We start from the raw sequence: 21,848 nt of genomic DNA, 5'->3' as shown, positions 1-21,848 counted from the left end.
CTCTTATAGTTTTTGTTACGTATCTCTATATCGGACTAGTATATTTTTATATAAACATAGCAGTTTTGCCTACAAATTGTGTACTTGGCTTTCTAATTCTGGATGAGCCAAGTATGATATCTCTTATAGTTTTTATTATGTATCTCTACATCGGACTAGTATATTTTTATATAAACATAGCAGTTTTGCCTTGCATATTGTGTACTTGGCTTTCTTTAGTTGCATCATATTTTGTGATGTAATTCGTACACGAATAAATAAAAATAAATGAGACTGTTCAAAATGAATACCAGTCGCTTCCCATTGGTCACACACCGTCTGCACTGCATCTGATGGAGGAGTTATTACTTTGGATTGGTCGCTCTCCAAATCTGGAGGAAAGCAAGGAACTTTCTCACGCCAGAGAAGTGCTAGTGGTCGTTTCCTCTTTGATGTACGGATGGAAGTGTATATTTCATCCTCAAGCACACTCAGGTAAATCTGTGCTGACCGGCGGCATTGAGCCTGTGGCATGAGGATTAGTGTCCAAAAGTGTCCACAGTAACCATCTAGGAAAACAGGACAATTCTTGCGAAAAATGGCTGCCACCTAGGACGTGTTAGTTGCTTGCTTATGAGACATGAAAGCCCTTCCGTGACCTCATGGGACAGTCCTCTGGTGGTGTATCGAATACTGTATCAAAGCAAGACAGTTAATTATCACGTAATCGTAAAAGACACTAAAAGCCGTCGCTCGCTTCAATCATCAATACGAATCTCAGTGAAGTTACTCATGTACCATCATAATAAAATACGAACAGTGGATAGTAGAGGGACTATGAATGAGAACAGTAGTGTATTTAAGATTACGAAATAATGACAGGTTTTATTAATCCTTTAGTAACTACAACTGGTTGATAAATCTTGCACAAAAATGGCAAACACAAATCACGTAAGGATTGGTGTTTGATAGGCAAAGCATACAGTGGGATGGAAGGTACACAAAGTTTCCCCTGAATTAATCTCTACTTTCTTCACATGAACCCATGGTGAGGCCCACCTCTGTTCAAGTAGAATCTACTATAGCTCAAACGATGGTTCACTTGGAACTACGCGGTCTAGCGTTCTGTTTATCAGAGTGAGGGAAACTTCCCAATCAGAGCCCTGAAATCTCGGCGGATTTCGAGTGTGAGGTGCACTCTTTCGCTGGTCTGGCCAAACAAATTTGACTCATAGGCACGACGGTGCGTGCTGGAATGTGGTTCCCACGCTGGGGGAGCAAGGCTCTACTTTGCATATCCTGAGAGGCGCCTATCAGAGACTTCAATTCTCCGTTGTCTGAAAAAAGAATATTATAGACTAGGGGGGCGTCATTCTCACGGTAAACATGGCCCTGTTTCGGCAGAAATCATCTACCTACACGGGACCACAATCTATTATTTACAGATTGATCTAATCCTTCTGGGTCGACCATTTCCCACTTTTGAAAGAAGGCTGTTTTTACCAGACAATCGTGCCCGTAGAATATATGTTTTTTTCCGCTCACAAAAGGAACCTGGCGTCAGGGAAGGTTACAGTCCTGTTTGTACTAGACATGTACGCCGTCTGCTGTGGCCGTATCGTCCCAGCTTAATGCTTCGTCCACCCACTTGCAGCCATCCGGCTGTCTTGTGCGACTGAGTGGAGCCTGCCCAAGGTAAAATGCTTTGTGAAATGGCATCCTTCTGTCCGACCCTAAGCGTAAGGAGGCAAGTGCTTCGGCCAGAAGTCCCTCTGCAGGTAAGAACTACTGAATACCGTTTCCCAGAATCATTTGCAGGACGGGTTGCTGCGCTCAGCTTTTATGGCCCCCAGTTCATCTCGCTCCCTTTTCTTGATCGCCTCTGCTACGGCTGCCCGGTCTCTCTACAGGTTACATCTGCTGTTACAAGAACATTCTGCCCACAATTTCCTCATGTGGAAATGTCATTAACCACACATAGCAAATGAAGTACAAGGGAACACCGAGATAACGCCCTAAAATATGAATGTTAATCTCACTGTCAGTGTTGGTAAAGTGAGAGAGTGGCATTCCACCTCTCAATATGATTCAAATTCGTAAGACGAAATTACAATCACGTTACATCACCTCTTTGTTTCTATTTAAAAAGGAATACAGTTCCCGTGTCATGTAACTACATTCGTTCACCAGGTGGTTTAGGATGTTTAAGACAGATTGACAGTGTAACCAAACAGAAGAAAATATATGGACCGCTTCCAGTCTTCCAGCAAATGTGTCTGATCCGCCAAATTGTCTAATTTCCTGCTCGTATTATACAACAAAGAGTAAAAAAAATTTTGGAATAATTACAGTACCCCCAGGTTTTGAACTTAAACAAAAATGTCTAACAAACTGGAATTGAAAGCGATAAACTTCTCAGCCTAGGTTGACCATGCAGGCTTAATTTAATAGATCCACTGTTAATACAGTAACCTGCCCTGATAGCTATACGTGTTAAAGTGCCTCTTCCGGGGTGGGGTGGTGTGGTGTTCCCACACTGAATCTGCCGTTGGATTAACGGCGATGGTCTGTGTGGTAGCCAGGCTGGATGCGGTTTTTAGGCGGTTGTCCACTTTCCATCTGGAGAATCACGGGCTGGTACCGAAGTCCCGCCTCGGTTACATTCTTCGCAAACATTTATATAACATTCACTCACATTCATGAGTCACTCCACACAGATAGTTGGGGTACGCCAATTCCGTCTCAGAGGGTAACGGGGTAGCAACAGGAAGACTATCCAACCAACCTTCAAACTAGCCATGTCAAATATGTTAATACGCATGCAAACTCTGCACCAATGCGGACAAATGGACAAGAATAAGATAAAAGGATGATTGTTAATGAACTAAAATTGTAAAACGTAAAATTTTTGATTCAATATACGAGTAGTGTGTGTGTATGTGTGGACATCTGTCAAATGTATGTCAACAAGAAATTACAATTTTTTGTATCACGTAAATGAAAATTGTTATTTGAAATTGCAAGAAAAAATTAAACTTACAACTGAAATTTCTCATCTTTGCGAGTATAGTGGTTCACAAAATACTGTTTTTCCCCATTTATGGGCAGATTCCTTTGCTTGAGAATAACGGAACTTACATCTGAATCACATTCTATTTTTTGACACAAAAGACGATTCGAATGGAGTATTTCGTCTTACAGTGTAAGTTGCTTTACATCCCTGCGTGTCCATAATAATAAAAAACTGGAATGTGAATCGATGTGTGTTTGCATAAGGAAAAGATCTATCAAGCAACTGTGCAGTTACGTTAACCAAACACCTCGCTAATTTACTGGTGAATGACAATAAACAGAGTATGCCAAACAGAAACACTGTGTAGGAAGATCCCCTAACATATCAGATTTGAGCACTAGTTGCTACATTGTGCGGTGGCTTTTGCGTAATGCTCAGTTTCTGAAACAATCAGTTACTTACGCTACATTCATTTACTTGCTACTTGTATTAGAATTACAACAAAGTAAAATAGAAAATTCTCCTTCTGAGGGTGGATTTTTTCCTTTTTCTTTTTCTTTTTTAACACCTTGAGAATGTGGGTTTTCTCCTGTTGTGGAGCTTCAACACGTGGCACTGCACTAAAATTGTCTCAGTGGCAATTTCAGAGGTGGGAGTGGTTATTTTGTATGCCACGTATGACTTTCTCAAAGGAATGCAATTGTGTGTAACCACGAAAAATTAAGAAAAATTTTTAATGTTTATCCCATGGTTAAATTTAGTTAAATGATAGGTCCCTGTAATTGGAGAACGTGGTTCCCACAGAAATACTAGTGCCACGATAATACTGAAAACAAGTTTTCCAGAACTCTTCCATTTGTTAGTCCACGTGACAAATGTTGGTCAGATGTGCACTAATACCTCTGAAAGGACAGCAAAAATTATCTTGAAATAACATATTCTAGCCATCGCAATCAGCAAGGATTCAAGAGTAGCACAGAGAAAAACAGTAATACGTAACACAATAAAGATCCTAACTTCTCAGCGCTCATTTCGGTAGAACTGGCACTAACAAAAAGGACTTTTTTCAGCAATACCCCTAAGGTCCCCACATGATGAAGTTAACTATCTCAACGAAAATGATAAACATACTGTACTTGGACACGCCACAAACGAGGTGATGCACCGTAAATCCCATAACAAATTTGAACAGTAAAGATACTCAACATTTTGCTCTCGTTTTGTTTCGTATCCTGACATCAATGAAAGAGCAAGACATATATCAAATGGACTAGCCGACATGTCTCACTTCATCTATAGCGTTCTAAAATACAGGCATTCCACATTTTATTCTACATGATAAACAAGAATGTGTTGGCTTACTAACGTCTTATTGTCTGATTTAGTTAGGCATGTCTGATTCTGACGCCCTGCACACAACTTCAGACGCAAAAGAAATAAAGACGCTACCTCAATGCGGCCTGCAGTAGGGCTTAAAAGTGACAATTTGTTCCACAACATCAAAAATGCACAAAACTTTTTAACCACAGGTAACAACGTAGGCTTACATCTATGTACTCATTAAATCACACTTAAGCTTGTTACTAACACGGATGTTATGGGACGTGCCCTTATCTGGTCCAAATGGCTCTGAGCACTATGGGACTTAACATCTGAGGTCATCAGTCACCTAGAACTTAGAACCACTCAAATCTAACTAACCTAAGAACATCACACACATCCATGCCCGAGGCAGGATTCGAACCTGCGACCGTAGCAGTCGCGTGGCTCCGGACTGAAGCGCCTAGAACCGCTCGGCCACCGCGTCCGGCGTGCCCTTATCTGCAGCACCCTACTGTTACAGAGCTTATGAAACATAGTACACAAATCAATGCTTATCGGTTAGCAGAACAATTACAATTTATTTTCCCTTACAATGTCACTACTGCTAGGGCTCTCCGTCATTGGAATATCACTCCAGCGTTAGACGTAATGGGGAAGTCCTGTACTATAGGTCATCTTATAGATCTTATAATTATCTCTCAATATCCTAGCTTAAAGACAAACAAGAGACGAAATTCTTCTGGTTTCAGTTTGCAAGCAGATCTCAAGTCGCTATGGTCACCACCCCTCCACGTTCCCATTCTCTTGGTTGGCCATGCAGAGCATTTGGTTGATGGGATCTATCACCATTGTTTGCAGACCTCTGATTGCCCGAATGCCCTCTCTGTTTTGTGACCTGTTATTGATAGTTCCCCAAAATTGTCTCTTACGCACTCATCTTCACGTGAGCTGGTGTATTGTGGTCTATCCGTTGCAAAATTCTCTTTTCTTATCATCCCTCACATATCTTTCCATACTCTTTAGGATACAATCTGAAAGCTTCTAGATCACCTTCCTCTATACAGAGTTGGGACCTTTCAGTTTCTATGGCCGTCGTACTGAAGAAGAGCTGTAATAGATCTCCAGTACTATTGGGGTGATACAGGTGCTGATTCCATTTCATAATACTACTAACGAACACTGCGTATATCCGGAATCGAATAGATGACATTGGCAGGGCTTTTATAATGCTTGTATTCACTCAGTTCTAAACCACGACTAACCACTACAGTTCCATCACTTCTGTCTAAACATCCTGCAAACGTTCTGCAGTTTCCTATATCTGGCAGAACTCGTGCAATTACTTCATAACTATCGTGGCTGGTTGTAAACCCCTAACATCCGCTGAATCGACTAGGAATTCGGTAACCTATCCTTACACTGACTGTTCCTTATTTTATGTGCAGATGCTCAGAGCCATTTGAACCATTTGAACCAATAAATGCTTCTCTTTGAAATCTTGCCCAATGACAGACACAGACTGTCAAAACACTTGTTTCTCCTGGTTGGTCCTGCTTCTGTGGCAAAAATACATGGCTGAACTGTGGACTTTTGTAAATCCGTTGTACTCCATGTGCCCACTGAATTCTTTCTACATCCGACACTATCTGAGCCGTGATTCTCACACTAGCAGTCTACTATTTTAATTTGTACACATCTTGTCAAAGTGCGACAAATTCTTGGGTTTCCAAGAAGTGATCCGCTTCCGTGATATCTGATGCAAAAAAATGTCTCTAAGCACTATGGGACTTAACATCTGAGGTCTTCAGTCCCCTAGACTTAGAACTACTTAAACCTAACTAACCTAAGGACATCACACACATCTATGCCCGAGGCAGGATTCGAACCTGCGACCGTAGCAGCAGCGCGGTTCCGGACTGAAGCGCCTAGAACCGCTCGACCACAGCGGCCGGCTATCGGATGCAGTCGACTCCTTGATAATCTGCACTCTCTGTAAAAGCAAGGTGTTTGCATCCTGTACTCTCTTCTCTAGCGGGTCTAAGTTCAACACGCTGTCATCTACTGTCTTCATTATCTCGTATAAGTTATTGGGTATCGAATTTACAGCGGAATAAGTTTTCTATGTAACAACTACATCAGATCCCAGGTCTTATTTCTATCATCCAGGGTTCTTCCCTATCTGCTTTTGTTTGTTCTTCCTGAACTTCTACTCTATCTGTTTCTCTTTTCTTTATGCTTCTAATTGTTGTAACATCTCTTCACCCCAGTATGTGATATTGCCAATGGTTCTGGCGTTAGAAACCACATTAGTTTCAGTTTCGTGAGTAGCAATATTCTCACTTTGTTCTGTAAATAATCTGGTTTCCTGAGTCTCAGCTGACAGCACTGACTTCGGTGCCTCCCCGTTAGATAATTCCAGCATAATTTTTGTGAATTTCATAGAGTTTTCATGATGAATGATCTCCCCGGTCTCCCCTGATGATCAATGCCCGCACTATCCACACAAAAATGAAATACGTGAATCTTTAAACACAGCAAGATAGTGATCCTGTAAATTTGTCAGCAGCAAAAGAGTCCCAATGAACGCAAAAGTATAACACACATCCAGACGCTTCACACAATGTAAAAGTTATATAAAACAATCCCCAAAAATACTTACACAGAAAAATACAAAAAAGACTTAACAATTCATTTGCAACACTCTACGATGCCTATGCTGCATCTGTGGTTAATTTTCATTCAGAAAGAAACTAAAAGCAACTGAACACAACAGGTTCCGCACTCCAACATACACTGCACCATGATGATGTTAAATCCGGGACAAAATGGAAGCCAAAGAAAAGTATCCTGGACAGAGGAAACAATGAAAATTGCATTCGTTGTGTTGTTAAGAAGATTTACATAGGTGTGTAATTAGCTGATTTAGTGCCTCCACAAATTATAGGCAAAGTATGTAGGATGTTGTAACATGGAATGCATGAGAATTCTGCATCTACATCTACGTGATTACTCTGCTGTTCACAATAAAGTGCCTGGCAGAAGGTTCAATGAATCACCTTCAAGCTGTCTCTCTGTCGTTACACTCTCGAACGGTTCGCGGGAGAAACGAGCACTTAAATTTTCCTGTGAGAGCCCTGATCTTTCTTATTTTATCGTAATGATCATTTCTCCCTATGTAGGTGGGTGCCATCAGATTGTTTTCGAAGTCGGAGGAGAAAACTGGTGATTAAAGTATCATGAGAAGATATTGTAGCAACGACAAACGCCTTTGTTTTAATGATAGCCACTCCAATTCACGAATCATGTCTGTGGCACCATCTAGTGATAGTACAAAACGAGCTGCCTTTCGTTGAACTTTTTCTATGACATCCGTCAGTCTCACCCGAGTTGGATCCCACACAGTACAGCAATACTCCAGAATAGGGTGGACAATCGTGGTTTAAGCAGGCTCTTTAGTGGACTTGTTGCACGTTCTAAGTGTTCTGCCAGTGAGTCGAAGTCTTTGGTTTGCTCTATCCACAACATTATCTATGTGATCGTTTCAATTTAGGTTATTTGTAATTGTAATCACTAAGCATTTACTTGAATTTACAGCCTTAATATTTGTGTGGCTTATCGCGTAATCTAAATTTAGCGGATTTCTTTTATTATTCATGCGAATAACTTCACACTTTTCTTTATTCAGGGTCAATTGCCATTTTTCGCACCATGCAGAGATCTTACCTAAATCATTTTGCAATTCGTTTTGGTCAACTGATGACTTCACAAAACGGTAAATGACAGCATATTTTGCAAACAATCTAATAGGGCTCCTCATATTGTCCCCTGTGTCGTTAATATAGATCAGTAACAACAACGGGCCTGTAACATTTCCTTGGGGAACGGCGGATATTACTTCTGTTTTACTCGATGACTTTCCGTCTATTACTACGAACTGTGACCTTTCTGACAGTAAATCACGAATCCAATCGCACAACTGAGGCGACATTCCGTAGCCACGCACTTTGGTTAGAAGACGCTTGTGGTGAACGGTGTCTGTAAATCTAAAAATATGGAATCAATTTGACATCCCCTGTCGATAGCACTTATTACTTCATGAGTATAAAGAGCTACTTGTGTTTCACAAGAACGATACTTTCTGAATCCGTGCTAACTATGTGTCAATAAATCGTTTTCTTCGAGGTAATTCACAATGTTCGAACACAGTATATGTTCCAGAACCCTACTGCAAATCGACATTAGTGATATGGGCCCGTAATTTAGCGGATTACTTCTATTTCTCTTTTTGGGTATTGGTGTGACATGAGCAATTTTCCAGTCTTTAGGTACGGAACTTTCTGTGAGCGAGTGGTTGTACGTAATTGCTAAATATGGGGCTATTGTATCAGCAAACTCTGAGAGGAACCAGACTGGTATACAACCTGGACCGGAAGCCTTGGTTTATTAAGCGATTTAAGCTGCTTTGCTACACCGAGGATATCTACTTCGGTGTTTCTCATCTTGGCAGTTTTTCTTGATTGGAATTCAGTAATATTTACTACTTCTTCTTTGTTGAAGGAGTTTCGGAAAACAATGTTTAAAAACTCTGCTTTAGTGGAACTGTCACCAGTGACTTCACCGTTGTTACCCCGCAGTCAAGGTATTGATTGCGTCTTGCCACTGGTGTGCGTTATGTATCACCAGAATCTCTTTAGGTTTTCTCCGAGATTCCGAGACAGAGTTTCGTTGTAGAAATTATTAAAAGCATCTCGCATTGAAGTACGCGCTATACCTCTAACGTCTGCAAAACTTTGCCAATCTCGGGGATTTTGCGTTGTTTTAAATTTGGCATGCTTTTTTCGTTGCTTCAGCAACAGCGATCTGACCCGTTTTGTGTACCATTGGGGATTGGTACCACCAGTTATTAATTTCTCAATTGCCGTCGATACTATCCCTCTGAAATCATTCCATATCTTTTCTACGCTTATGGGATAAGACTGGAAGGAGTGGAGACTGTCTCTTAAAAAGGCGTTAAGAGCATTTTTATCAGCTTTTCTTAAATAGATTACTTTGTGTTTCTTCTTGATGGTAGTAAGTGTTACGGTATTCAGCCTAGCAGCAACTGCCTTTTAGTCGCTAATCAGTGTATTCGTCATGATACTCCCTGTTTGTCCAGGATTATTTGTTGTTAAACGGTCAAGTATGCTTTCGAAACCATTTACGCTTCGAGTGGGCTCATGATGTAATTGTTCAAAATAACTTTTGAGAAAGAATTCAGTACAATTTCGGATGACGTTTTATGCCTGCCGCTGGCTTTAAACGTATAATTTTTCCAGCGTATCGAGGATAGATTGAAGTCACTACCTACTGTAATTGTATGAGTGGGGTATCTATTTGAAATGAGACACTAGTTTTGTTTGAACTGTTCAGCAATTATATCGTCTGAGTCGGGTGATCAGTAAAGCGATCCAATTAATAGTTTATTCCGATTGTTAAGTATAACCTCTACCCATATTATTTCGAAGAAACTATCTACTTCAATTTTACTACAAGGTAAACTACTTCTAACAGCAGTAAATTGTCCACCGCCAACTGCATCTAATCTATCCTTTCTGAACAGTTAGGTCGTTTGAAAAAATTTCGGCTGAACTTATTTCCGGCTTTAGCCAGCTTTCCGTACCTGTAACTATTTGAGCTTCAGTGCTTTCTATTATGCATTGGAGCTCTGGTTCTTTCCCAACACAGCTACGACAATTTACAACTAGAATACCGATTGTTTCTACAACTACTTTAGTGTTTTTTACCTGCCCACTTTTAGACGGACGCCCTTTCTGTGGTTTCCTAAGAGCGTCTAACTTAAAAGACCGCCCAGTCCCTCACACACAGCCCTCGCTATCCGTGTAGCCTCTTCCTGTGTGTAGTGGACTTATGACCTATTAAACAGAATCCGGAAAGCCAACACCCGATGGCGCAAGTCAAGGAATCTGCAGCCTATACGATTACAGAACGCCGGCCGCTGTGGTCGAGCGGTTCTAGGCGCTTCAGTCTGGAACCACGCTTCTGCTACGGTCGCAGTTTCGAATCCTCCTCGGGCATGGATGTATGTGATGTCCTTAGGTTGGTTAGGTTTACGTAGTTCTAAGTCTAGGGGACTGATGACGTCAGATGTTAAGTCTCATGTTGCTTAGAGCCATTTGAATTTTTGATTACAGAACCGCATGAGCCTCTGTTTCAGACCCTCTACTCTGCTCTGCTCCAAAGGACCACAGTCGGTTCTGTCGACGATGCTGCAGATGGCGACCTCCGCCTTAATCTCGCATTTCCGCTAACCGCCCGAAACCAGAGAGAATCTCCTCCGATCCAAAGCGACATACGTCTTTGGTGCAGACATGGGCCACCACCTGCAGTTGGCTGCACCCTGTACTCTTCATGGCATCTGGAAGCACCCTTTCCACATGTGGAATGACTCCCCCCCCCCGGTATGTACACGTAGTGCACTCTGGCTTCCTTCCCCTCCTTGGCAGGCCCCATTACGCGCCTAACGTTGGAGCTCCTAACTACCAGCAAACCCACCCTCTGTGAATGCCCAGACCTTTCGGGTCGAGAAGCTTCCTCTGGAACAGGGTGGACGACTGCATCCAGCTCAGAGACTTTGTCAGCCACAGATAACGCCAGAAACCTGTTCGTCAAACGAACCAGGGAAGCTCTACGATCGGCCCCTCGGAAAGTCTTTCTGTGCCTGCCGGACTTTGGAATGATCTCCCACTCGACCACGGATGAGGAATTAACCTCAGCGAAGGGAGTACCAGGGGGAGCCACAGCGGCGGACCGATTAGGGAACACATGGGACTTGCTCGACGTCCCTCGCATCCCCGCGTCCAAATCCCCCCACTGTGATGCCCCTTGGCAGTAGCCTCAGGCTGTGTGACGGAAGCCAACACAGTCTGGAGATGTGAGCGAAGAGCCAAAAACTCAGTTCGCATTTGTACATAGCGATCACAGTTTCTATCTATTACTGAAGTCACTCCTGTTTCAAGCTCAAAATAATATGTAATAAACGAACAGTGTACTCACCTTATTAGCAGCAGGGAACCGCGGTGCTCTCTCACTGACGGTCTAACGTGAATAATGATACAACTAATAGAGCTCTAAGAGGCCCAAACGAAGTTCAGTAACATGTGCACCAACTACTCCTGCTAGAAAAACGTGCGGTTGTTTGACTCTTGTTACCACCTCTGTAACTCTCATTTCTTTAGAAATAATGTTTGGCCATGTGACACAATAGAATCTCGTCAGTATGAGTAAAGCATCCTATATTTAGTATTTAAGTGTTACCTAACCATAGCGAAGTTGTAGGACATTGGGGATCTCAAAATCTAAATCAGATTGTGAATTAATACTTTTTTAAATCCAAACAAGTGAATAATTCGTATTGAGTAATACAAAGCAATGTTGTAGAAATAATAGCGAAGTAAAGTAATACGACTCTAAATCCAACCGGATTTGCGTTTATTTGGAAGACTGGAGGATGCAAAAATGAATAAGACTTTCACATCAGGCATCCCGCAAAAGCGAGAAAATGAGACAAATGTTTAATGTAGGTAATCGAACATTCAAGACGCATAACAAAAAGAGTTAAGTATAAGCATTTCAGGTGATGTATCACACTACTGCCTGAGCGAATCTTACGTTTTTTAAGTTGTAATGGTTCTTTATTTACGTGACCATTACGGCACTCCAACCCCAGTTATCGATACCAGTAATATCGTACTACTTTTCTACGAAGTAACAGACATATGTTTTAATAATGTACAGGTACTCCTATGTATCGATATATTACAGTGATATGGTTCTTGTGTGTATTCATTTCTGCGAGACTGTCATAATCTTTGACTTACTTGTAACCGTTTTGGCGCGAATGCGCACAGAGCAGTCTTTGTTTCACTTTGCAGAAGTGGTTATTTCGCTTTGTAAAAAACAGTCAAGTCTTGAGTTCGGTTAAAGTGGAAATTAAGTATATGAAGACTGATACAAAACTGTTTTCTTGATGATATGACAATTAAGAAGAAATATATGTGAATTTGGAAGAAGTTTAATAAAAATGTGGATCGTGAACACCAAGTCAAAAATTATTTCTACCATACCATTGTTCTGATCTGGGATTGTTTGATCATTAAGAATTTCCTGAAAAACACATTTGTTAGGTCTTCAAATATTGCTAAAATACAGAACTGGACCTTCTATCAGTCAAAGTGGAATCACTCTAGAATAAACAAGATGAGCCATAACAACTTCGACGAAATCTACGTGGGAACCCATTCAAGATAATTGCCAAAATTAATGACTTTTTTACAGTGACTTCATCATTTCCAATCCGACAATACCATCCACAGTCAGTAACTTTGCTGTTGCCCGATAAAGCCAACATAAGCTGCGTGAGCAACATTATTAATCTGATTTCTAACCTACTTTACAAGTGGTGGTATTGTTAGAAAGTACAGCGAGAGGTCCCCACACAATAGCATGTAAGATGCAGGATGGAAAAACCTCTCCAATCCAAGTTCTCTCCTGAATTTTCATGTTTTCCAAGCTCCACTTGAATGGGAGAAGGAATGCCGTTACCAAACTGACAAGCGAATAAGTTCCCTCTTCTTTGTAAAAACAGGGGAAGATAGCAGAAACTTCCCACTCAGTCCTTGCAAAAATCATAAATACGACTCATGAGGGTGGCACTATGTCTTCAGGTTTCCCTGCGAGGCGTTGTCATCTCGATAAATTTGTTTTTCTACCGGTAATCCGCGTAAGTACTTGTACGATATTCCGATTGCATAGCTCGCAATCTTCATCGGTTGCTCTCTGAGAATGGATTCAGCTTCAGGGAGTACCTGATCAACACGCTATGCCGGTTCGAGACGGATTACCAGCAGAAAACCCGACTATCGAACGTGAGAGGTTAGAGGTTAGAACAGACCGTCTCCATTGTTCACCATCCTCTGTACAGGTAAATCTGGTTCAACTAATCACTGCATCATCCTCTGGCAGTGGCATTATTGTGTGTGGTAAAGAGGAGCATGTGGTCCCGACACTGTTCTCCCAGTCGTTGTTATGTGTCTTGACGTTCTAACCGCTACTAATCGCTAGAGTATCTCTTCAGTTGGTCTCAGCGTACCCCGTACCAGTCTTCCGACCAAGGATAAATCCCAACCAGTGCCAGTAATCGAACGAAGGTCCTCCTAATGGCAGTCAGCCATGCTGATCATTTAGCTATGGAGACGAACATTACTTAAGCTGGGATAGTCTAATCTGGGACGTAAACAATCAACTTCCTCATGCTAGGGTCAGTGCAGGATTCGTCTCCTTCTTGATGGTCAGTAGAAATTTTACGGTCAGGCACCATCAGGGGAAAACGTTAATGTCTGGCAGAATCGTGGCTGTGTCAAGTGGATTAGTTTTATGAACTGTCCACAAAAAGCGTTTCGGCAACAAGAACCATTTCCGCAAAAACTAGCTGCTTGTTCCTGCTTTTGAGACATCGTGAAAGGCCATCTGCCGACTACAAGCGACCGATGAACCCTCCAGAGCGACTCCCTTCAGGCGGACTGTTAAATACTTTCCACTCCCAGCGAAACGTACGAAGCTCACACAATTAACTGTTTTCTAATCGTAACAGAGCTAAAGAAATTTCGCTAAGTAACACGTAACATTCATGTCAACTTTCTCAACGATTTAGAGGAAGTGACAAACGATCCAACTACTCTCTGATTGATTTACTCTATGATACTTTTGCACTTCATATGGGAAGATGTGGAAACGTTTGGCGATCGTAAACACAGCAATGCTTGGTCGGGGAACTATCAATGCCTACAAAGAACTTTCTCACTACTCTGCCAGGTAATTCCGCGCCCCTGGGCAACCTTTTCCCTTCCGGTCTATCTCACACGTTTGTCTGTTTTCAGTGTTGCTGAAAGACCTTGCAAATCTGTAGGCGGCTTTAGTAGTCAGCCACGCATGCGCATCGCAGATGATACTTGAGACATTCTAAAGTCGTCATAAGACCATTCCTGACAGCTAGCAGAGCTTTTGCCAGCCTTCAACAGTAAAGTTGCTAATGACTGCAGGAGAAACAGTACTCATCTATAGAATTGCAACAACGCTAAGACGTTGACTATGGATATGTCTATAAAATCGCTTCCCTAGTGTCTCCTGTTCCCGGAATGTCCTGGATGTTGTATTGCGCGCGAAGGAAGGCATTTTTACAGTAAAATATCACAGCAATGCAACTTTTTATGTGCAAAAAGTCCGACGTATGAAGATACGACCTATTTAACACAGTTTACGTACATAACAATAACTGTTCGTGATTTATTTTAATCTTCACTTCTAATTAACTTTTCTCTATTTTCTTTCAAACTATTAAATATATTTTGGAGAACTAAGCATCACACAGGTCTATTAGATATCCCATTTGTCCATTTCGCTATCTTCGTTTTTTCTCGCAAATGAATAATTCAATATTTCTTATTTACCATGATAACTTTCAAGCCATTAAAACTATTTTGCAGAACTAAGCCTTACGCTTGTTAAACTGTGCCCATTTGTTCGTTTTCCACTTTTTATTTGTTTATGAGAATTAGGACAAATACGGGAAACAGCCTCTTATCGCTACTTAACTTTTTAGTAATCACCTGTATAACTTTGGATTAATCATACTTTTTGCTGCCGCACTTATCCGTTTCCCAATTTTGGAGAAATATACTTAGTGGGATCATTAAAAACTTTCCTTTAATTACCGGGATTATTTACCAGAAAATTAATATACATTTTTGACGCTAGACCACACACTGGTCTATTTAATATCTCGTTTCCACGTATCTCACTCTTCGTTTGACAACGAAAATTCGGAGAACTTTCTTAAAAGTACTAATTAACTTTTTCTTAACTACCCGGAAATATTTTTTTTAGGTACTTAACCTCACGCTGGTCAGTTTTATACCCAATTTGTCGATTTTCAGCTATTCGCTTAGCTATTAAAATTCAGACAGGAATACATCGTGTATTTTGAGGGAGTCATGCGTTCGTTACACTCAAACGTTTGACAAAAAAGTAAAGTAACCTAGATGATCAATGTACGAGTAAATATGGTACAAGCAGACATAACCGGCAGATTTGCAATTCCCTTAACTGGTAGACAGCCATCAGAGAGCAATAGTATTCTTCGCCTTTGTGTTGTTATCAGGCCTGATTCAGTATATAAATTGTGAGAAGATTGACAGATATTCAGTGACTACTGTGAAGGACAATGAGATACTGCGTTCTCGTGTGAGACAATGATATCAGCACATGACAGAGTTTGAAAGGGGTCTGATTGTGGATCTCCAGTTGACCAGCTGCCCGAAATGTGCTGAATCCAGATTTGTGGGACAGTAGAATGTGACAGTGGCACGACGTTGGACCGCATGTGAATATGAGGACTGCCACACTCGTCGTCAGCTATTGTCAAGTTGTCGTCACCACTCATGCATTCCACACCCAACCACTGAATCCTCCAATTGGTTGAAATGTTACATGGTGGCTCGTACGCGAAACAGATTTCTAAAGCAATTAAATAAAATGCACAGATGGTATAAAATCGGAACACCAAGAAATAATTAATTGAGAGCAATGGAATTTCAGGAATATGTTTGTCTACGTAACATATTTAAGTGATTAACACTGCAAGATCAGAGCTTAATGTAAGTGCCAGATGAGCCAGTCGGCCGCGGTGGTCTCGCGGTTCTAGGCGCGCAGTCCGGAACCGTGCGACTGCTACGGTCGCAGGTTCGAATCCTGCCTCGGGCATGGATGTGTGTGATGTCCTTAGGTTAGTTAGGTTTAAGTAGTTCTAAGTTCTAGGGGACTTATGACCACAGCAGTTGAGTCCCATAGTGCTCAGAGCCATTTGAACCATTTAGATGAGCCATTGCAAATGTGAAATGCTGGTACATTAATAACCAATGTAACGGCCAGAATGTTTAACAGAAGTATGCAAACATGCATAAATTGTGTTATACAAGTGCCAGATGTCAGTTTGTTGGGAGGAGTACCACGTTTGTTACATTTGGTCAGTCAATAAGGAGCCTGTTAATCCTGGTTGTAGTCTGGTGATGTCCACCTGTGCCAGTTTGAAGACAGATCGCTGAGCGAGCAGGTCAAATCAACATGTCGACACTCTTTAGAGCATGTTGAGTTACACCAGTGGTATGTGGGCGAGTGTTATCCTCTTAGTAAACATCCTCTGGAATGTTGTTCATGAATGGCAGCGCAACAGGTCGAATCATCACACTGACGTACAAATTTGCTGTGAGCGTGCTCGGGTTAACACGAGAGGGCTTCTGCTGTCATACGAAATCGCACCCCCCGCAACTCGAAGTGTAGATCCAACGTGTGTAGCGTGCAGACAGGTTGGCTGCAGGCCCTCAACTTGCGTCCTCCTAACCAACACACGGCCCTCACTGGCACCGAGGCAGAACCAGCTTTCATCAGATAACACAAAAATCCTCCACTCTACCCTCAAATGATATCTCGCTTGACACTGCAGACCTCGCAAATGGCGGTGCTTTGGGGTCAGTGGAGTACACTCTACAGGGTTCCTGGCTCGGAACTGTCCTTGAAGTAACCTATTTTTAACAGTTCGCTGTGTCACTGTGGTGCCAACAGTTGCTCAGATTTCTGCTGCACGTACTATAGGATGCGTCAGAGCCATGCGCCGAACACGATGGTCCTCCCTCTCCGTAGTGCCACGTGGCTGTCCGGACCCTGGTCATCTTGCGACCGTACATTCTCGTAACCACCGCTGTCAGTCATGTAGAGTAGTTGCATCCTCCCAAGCCTTACTGCAGTATAGCAGAAGGAACATACAGCCTCTCGTAGCTGTATTACATGGCCTCTTCCAAAAACTGAGATGCTGATTTTTGTGGACTGGCAAGACAGCCAATCCACTAGGACGGGAGGCCGAAGGGCACGCGTTTAAGCTCACGCAGGCTGGCGTGAGGTCTGGAACAGTTAAAGGAATAGAGACTAGTAAAAAAGGTACGCAGCTTCTGGAATACTTAACTTTAATCCATAATTGGTGAACATCGGTCTGACGGTACATGCATCACAAGATAAATAGCAAATGATAATGGCGCCTTGCTAGGTCGTAGCAAATGACGTAGCTGAAGGCTATGCTAACTATCGTCTCGGCAAATGAGAGCGTAATTTGTCAGTGAACCATCGCTAGCAAAGTCAGCTGTACAACTGGGGCGAGTGCTAGGAAGTCTCTATAGACCTGCCGTGTGGCGGCGCTCGGTCTGCAATCACTGACAGTGGCGACACGCGGGTCCGACTTATACTAACGGACCGCGGCCGATTTAAAGGCTACCACCTAGCAAGTGTGGTGTCTGGCGGTGACACCACACTGATAATGGCGCTTTTGTCGCCTTAAAGGTATTCTTGACTAACATCAACTCACCGGGTCCAGTCTCAAATATAACTAACGCTCACGACCGCTTAAAGAGAACCTGATTTGCATATTCATAGTGGCGCCACTGGCACCACTCTTATGCGACTTGCGCGAAATTTGAATAATGTTTCAGGTGTACAAACACGCCTACCAGTTTAAATTTTTGTGGAAGAAGACCCTTTTGGTGTTGCGATCTTTTTCTGTCTGTGTATTTATCCCCACTTTCAGTCCTAATTTCTTCACTCAACAAACATCTTTACAGCTTCGACTGAGTGTTACTTCTTTCAAGAGGGAAATAATAAAGCGCTTGTGTGGACCAAATAGTTGGATGGTTAGAAATCGTTTTCTTTGGAGTCTTACAGAAGCCGGGATAACTTTGCCATCGGCAGGTAGATCTATTAATTGTGGACTATTATCATTCTGTGACTTTTCGACAGTGCTTACACGGGATATGTCAACTCGTGGCGGGACTCTTCCTCACCTCCTACCGTCTCTCAATTTAATAAATAGTTTCCATCTTGCGTTGAAAATGCGATGGAGGTGAAAAAATAAGGGCATTCCTGCATAGTGGAATAGATAAGATGCGGCAGATAAGATGCCACATGCTGCAACATCAGGGTCCTTGGTGGGTCACGGTGATTTCAGACAATAGGTATACTGGGAATGGCACAGCTCTTGACAAAAGTATGGAGGCCTAGTAAGGCGGACACATTCCGCTGTTAGATTCGACAGGTTTTCGTTTGACAATTAAAACACATAAAGAAGCTGATATTTATACGCTCAACCAAGAATGGGCTTCCGTCAGAGCGACGAACAACTCGATTCACTCACACATCTCATCAGCTGTGGAGAAGAATCCTGGCAACTATTCTGCGAAGTGCGGTGGCTTACCTATTGGAGATAAATTTCGTGCTATTTTGTTTCAATGTGTTGGAAAATGATGTAAAAGAAAAGAAACGTTTTTCATAAATGGTGGGGAATATGAAGCTCTTTAACTTGGTCGGTGCAAAACAGTTTCCTATTAGGTCTGACATTAGTTTCTGGATCACCGACCCTTAGAGAGAACCTGGAATCAGCAAAAAATTTCAGAATCTGATATTCATTATTTCTTAAACCAAAAACTGAAGCAAGCAAAACAAAATATCTGAATATAGTTATCAAATTAAAAGCAAATAAAATGAAATGTTTTATTTTTCCGTTAATCTGGCAAGATGTTCCTGAACGGCTATATTGATTCAGATAAACACTGTTAAATTCAGCTCAGTATGGATACTCACTGATTTGAAATTCACTACTTCCGAACCAGAGTTACATCCTTTATCAGTGGTCCAAAGACATTTCTTTATTTAATTAGGCATATGTGTAAGATGTCCTGGAATGCAGAAGTTACGCTGCTGCTACGGCCGCAGGTTCGAATCCTGCCTCGGGCATGGATGTGTGTGATGTCCTTAGGTTAGTTAGGTTTAAGTAGTTATAAATTTAGTGGACTGATGACCTCCGATGTCCCATAGTGCTTAGAGCCATTTGAAACATTTTTTGCAAAAGTTATGATCTGGAAGTCGCAGGTGGGCTGTTGAATTTTATTTTAAATATTTAATTTTAAATATGTGGGACCAGAGTGTGGATTTCGACTGACTAAAGGTTGAGTAGAGCACTGCAAAAAACACGAACCAGAGCAAATAGGATCAGAGTAACATGCTCTGTATGCTAATTTCATGCAGTGTAGCCTTCGTTGGTAGCCTGGTATCGCATTGCAAACAACAGAATTACCCCTCTAAGCCCAGTAAATTTTAACAGGTCCTGCATTATGAAGCAACAGATAAATTATGCACTTGTTCATCATTACCTCTCCTCAGCTTTGTTGGAATGCTTCGACTGAACCCTTTCCAGGAGTCCTGCACATGACCTGCGGCAGCGAACAGGGGTAACAGAGACTCGTCGGCCCATGTGACGTATGTCTTTTGTGTCTAGCGCAGCCGAATTCTACTTCTGTGTACACCTTGTGTACGAAAGGTTTAGCACTAGCGTCTCGACTGTCAAAGCTTTACGTAAACATTGATTCTAATTACCGTGTTATCTTAATGCATACAGTGTTCAAAAATCTCTGCTGTCGCAGTGGTGTCCTTATTTGAAACGATAAGCTCCTTTCACGCTATAAAGTCTACATATCTTTTTAAAAGTGTCATTTTTGTCCATTACTCTGGTAATAAGCTGAAAATAAATCTGTGATCTCGTAAGAGGCCAGCCGTGGACAGAGTCTTTTTGATATCCTCAATCTTATTTTTACAGTCATAGCTGATGTTCCAAGTACATGAGCATTAACCATCTGCGATGTTGCATAGTCTTTATGATTAGACTTATCAGTTACAAAGGCACATACCGTTAATGTACGTGAACATGTGATTTACTGTTGGAATAGCTCATGAGGTCAGTAGATGCAGATACTCAGGGGGTCGGATGGAGATAGACTACTGCCAACAATACGCACCCGAGCCTGCACGAAGCGGAGGATGCCTTTTAACGGTTCACCAGAGGTAGGAGTGAAACAGTACTTTTGGACACAAACAGACCTTGAACTTTCAGCTCACCTACGTAAGGGGCAGGAGACAGTCCGTGATGTTATGCTCCAATCCTCTCCCCCTTCCTCAAACCACCCTCCCCATTAAGTTCCCTCTCGTACTCCATACCGATTTCCTGGAAATAGGTTTCTTCTCAACCAACAAACATTTCACTCTCCGAGTTACTGCCCATTAAAATGAAGTAGCTAATCAGTATCTACCCCAAAGTCGCTCATTTTGTTTTCCAGCTTGATGCCCAAATACGACTACAGTTCAATATCTATACCCACTGGATGCAAGACACGACGGACTCTCATAGTATCACAACGTTATTTTCATGTGTAAATTGTGTGTACTGTTTTTCTATAACAGAATTGGTGCCAGATGGTCATTTATTGGCAGTAATGGTGTAACTTACAGGATAAGAAAGTGAAAACCTGGTCCGAGTAGGCTGTATTATCGTCTGTGCGATCGGCCGGTGTCAACACTGGATCATTTTCATGTAAGTTAAGCTTCCAGTTTGAAAATGTCGGGGTTGAAACTGGCCCATCACACAAGCGATAAAAATAATACAGCCTACTCGGATCGTGTTTTCTTTCTTTAAACAGTTTGGGGATGTGGGTCCCTATAAAAATAAAATTTTAATATGTTTACAGATTAATGCTGAAAACATTCTACTCCTCTTTCTTGAACTAATCTAGATGTATGATTTATAACTTTAGTAAAATACCCCGAAAATATTCCACTTCTATATTAAATTTTGACCATAGAATAATTATTAACATTATCTGATCACTGTTTAGTTGAAATATTTAGAGCTAGGAAGTGCTCTCACTGCACAACAGCAAATAAAACTGGGAGCTTTGACGAATATTTGAACGAACCTAGGTTGACAATTACAGCTTTTAACATTCTGGCAAGATACGTAAGTGTAAGTGTGAACTCCATTAATAAGCATATCATGTGCAGTGATGATGTGCAAACACAGTCTTGAAGATAACACCCATCTCCTAAAGGAACATGAATTATATCAGTCTTGTCGAACACTGTCTGGAATAGCGTTGAGTTTCGCCTGCATTGATTTACCCTTACTGTCTGTAAATGCATGAAAATAATTTAAATATTTCTGGCTATGGCAGCTCTTTTTTGAGTAATGTTTCCACTGAAAGCAGTGTGCAAAATAACTTGTCCTCTAATCTCAGCCGCCTCTTTTACAACTGTGTCCCAGTTGTTGACGCTTGAGCCAAGACTGCTTTTTTGTGTCTGTTTTCGAGGGAATGCTTAGCTATGGCCGACTTGTCGGGCTCTCCTTGCTTTGCTTAAAACGTCTTTTATGCTCGGTACAACGCTTTATAGCGTGTTTAACTGCAGACGTCTCGTCATCCGACACTTAATCACAATGAAAGACACGAACAATGACACGTTGTGGAGATATCTTTAATGCATTGTATCACTTAAACTTCATATATTCATAATACACAATTATGTGCAATACGTTCATACAAAAATGTTTTAC

This window comes from Schistocerca nitens, chromosome 5 (assembly GCF_023898315.1).
Source record: "Schistocerca nitens isolate TAMUIC-IGC-003100 chromosome 5, iqSchNite1.1, whole genome shotgun sequence".
NCBI classification, from domain to species: domain Eukaryota; kingdom Metazoa; phylum Arthropoda; class Insecta; order Orthoptera; family Acrididae; genus Schistocerca; species Schistocerca nitens.
This window is presented reverse-complemented; position numbering follows the sequence as displayed.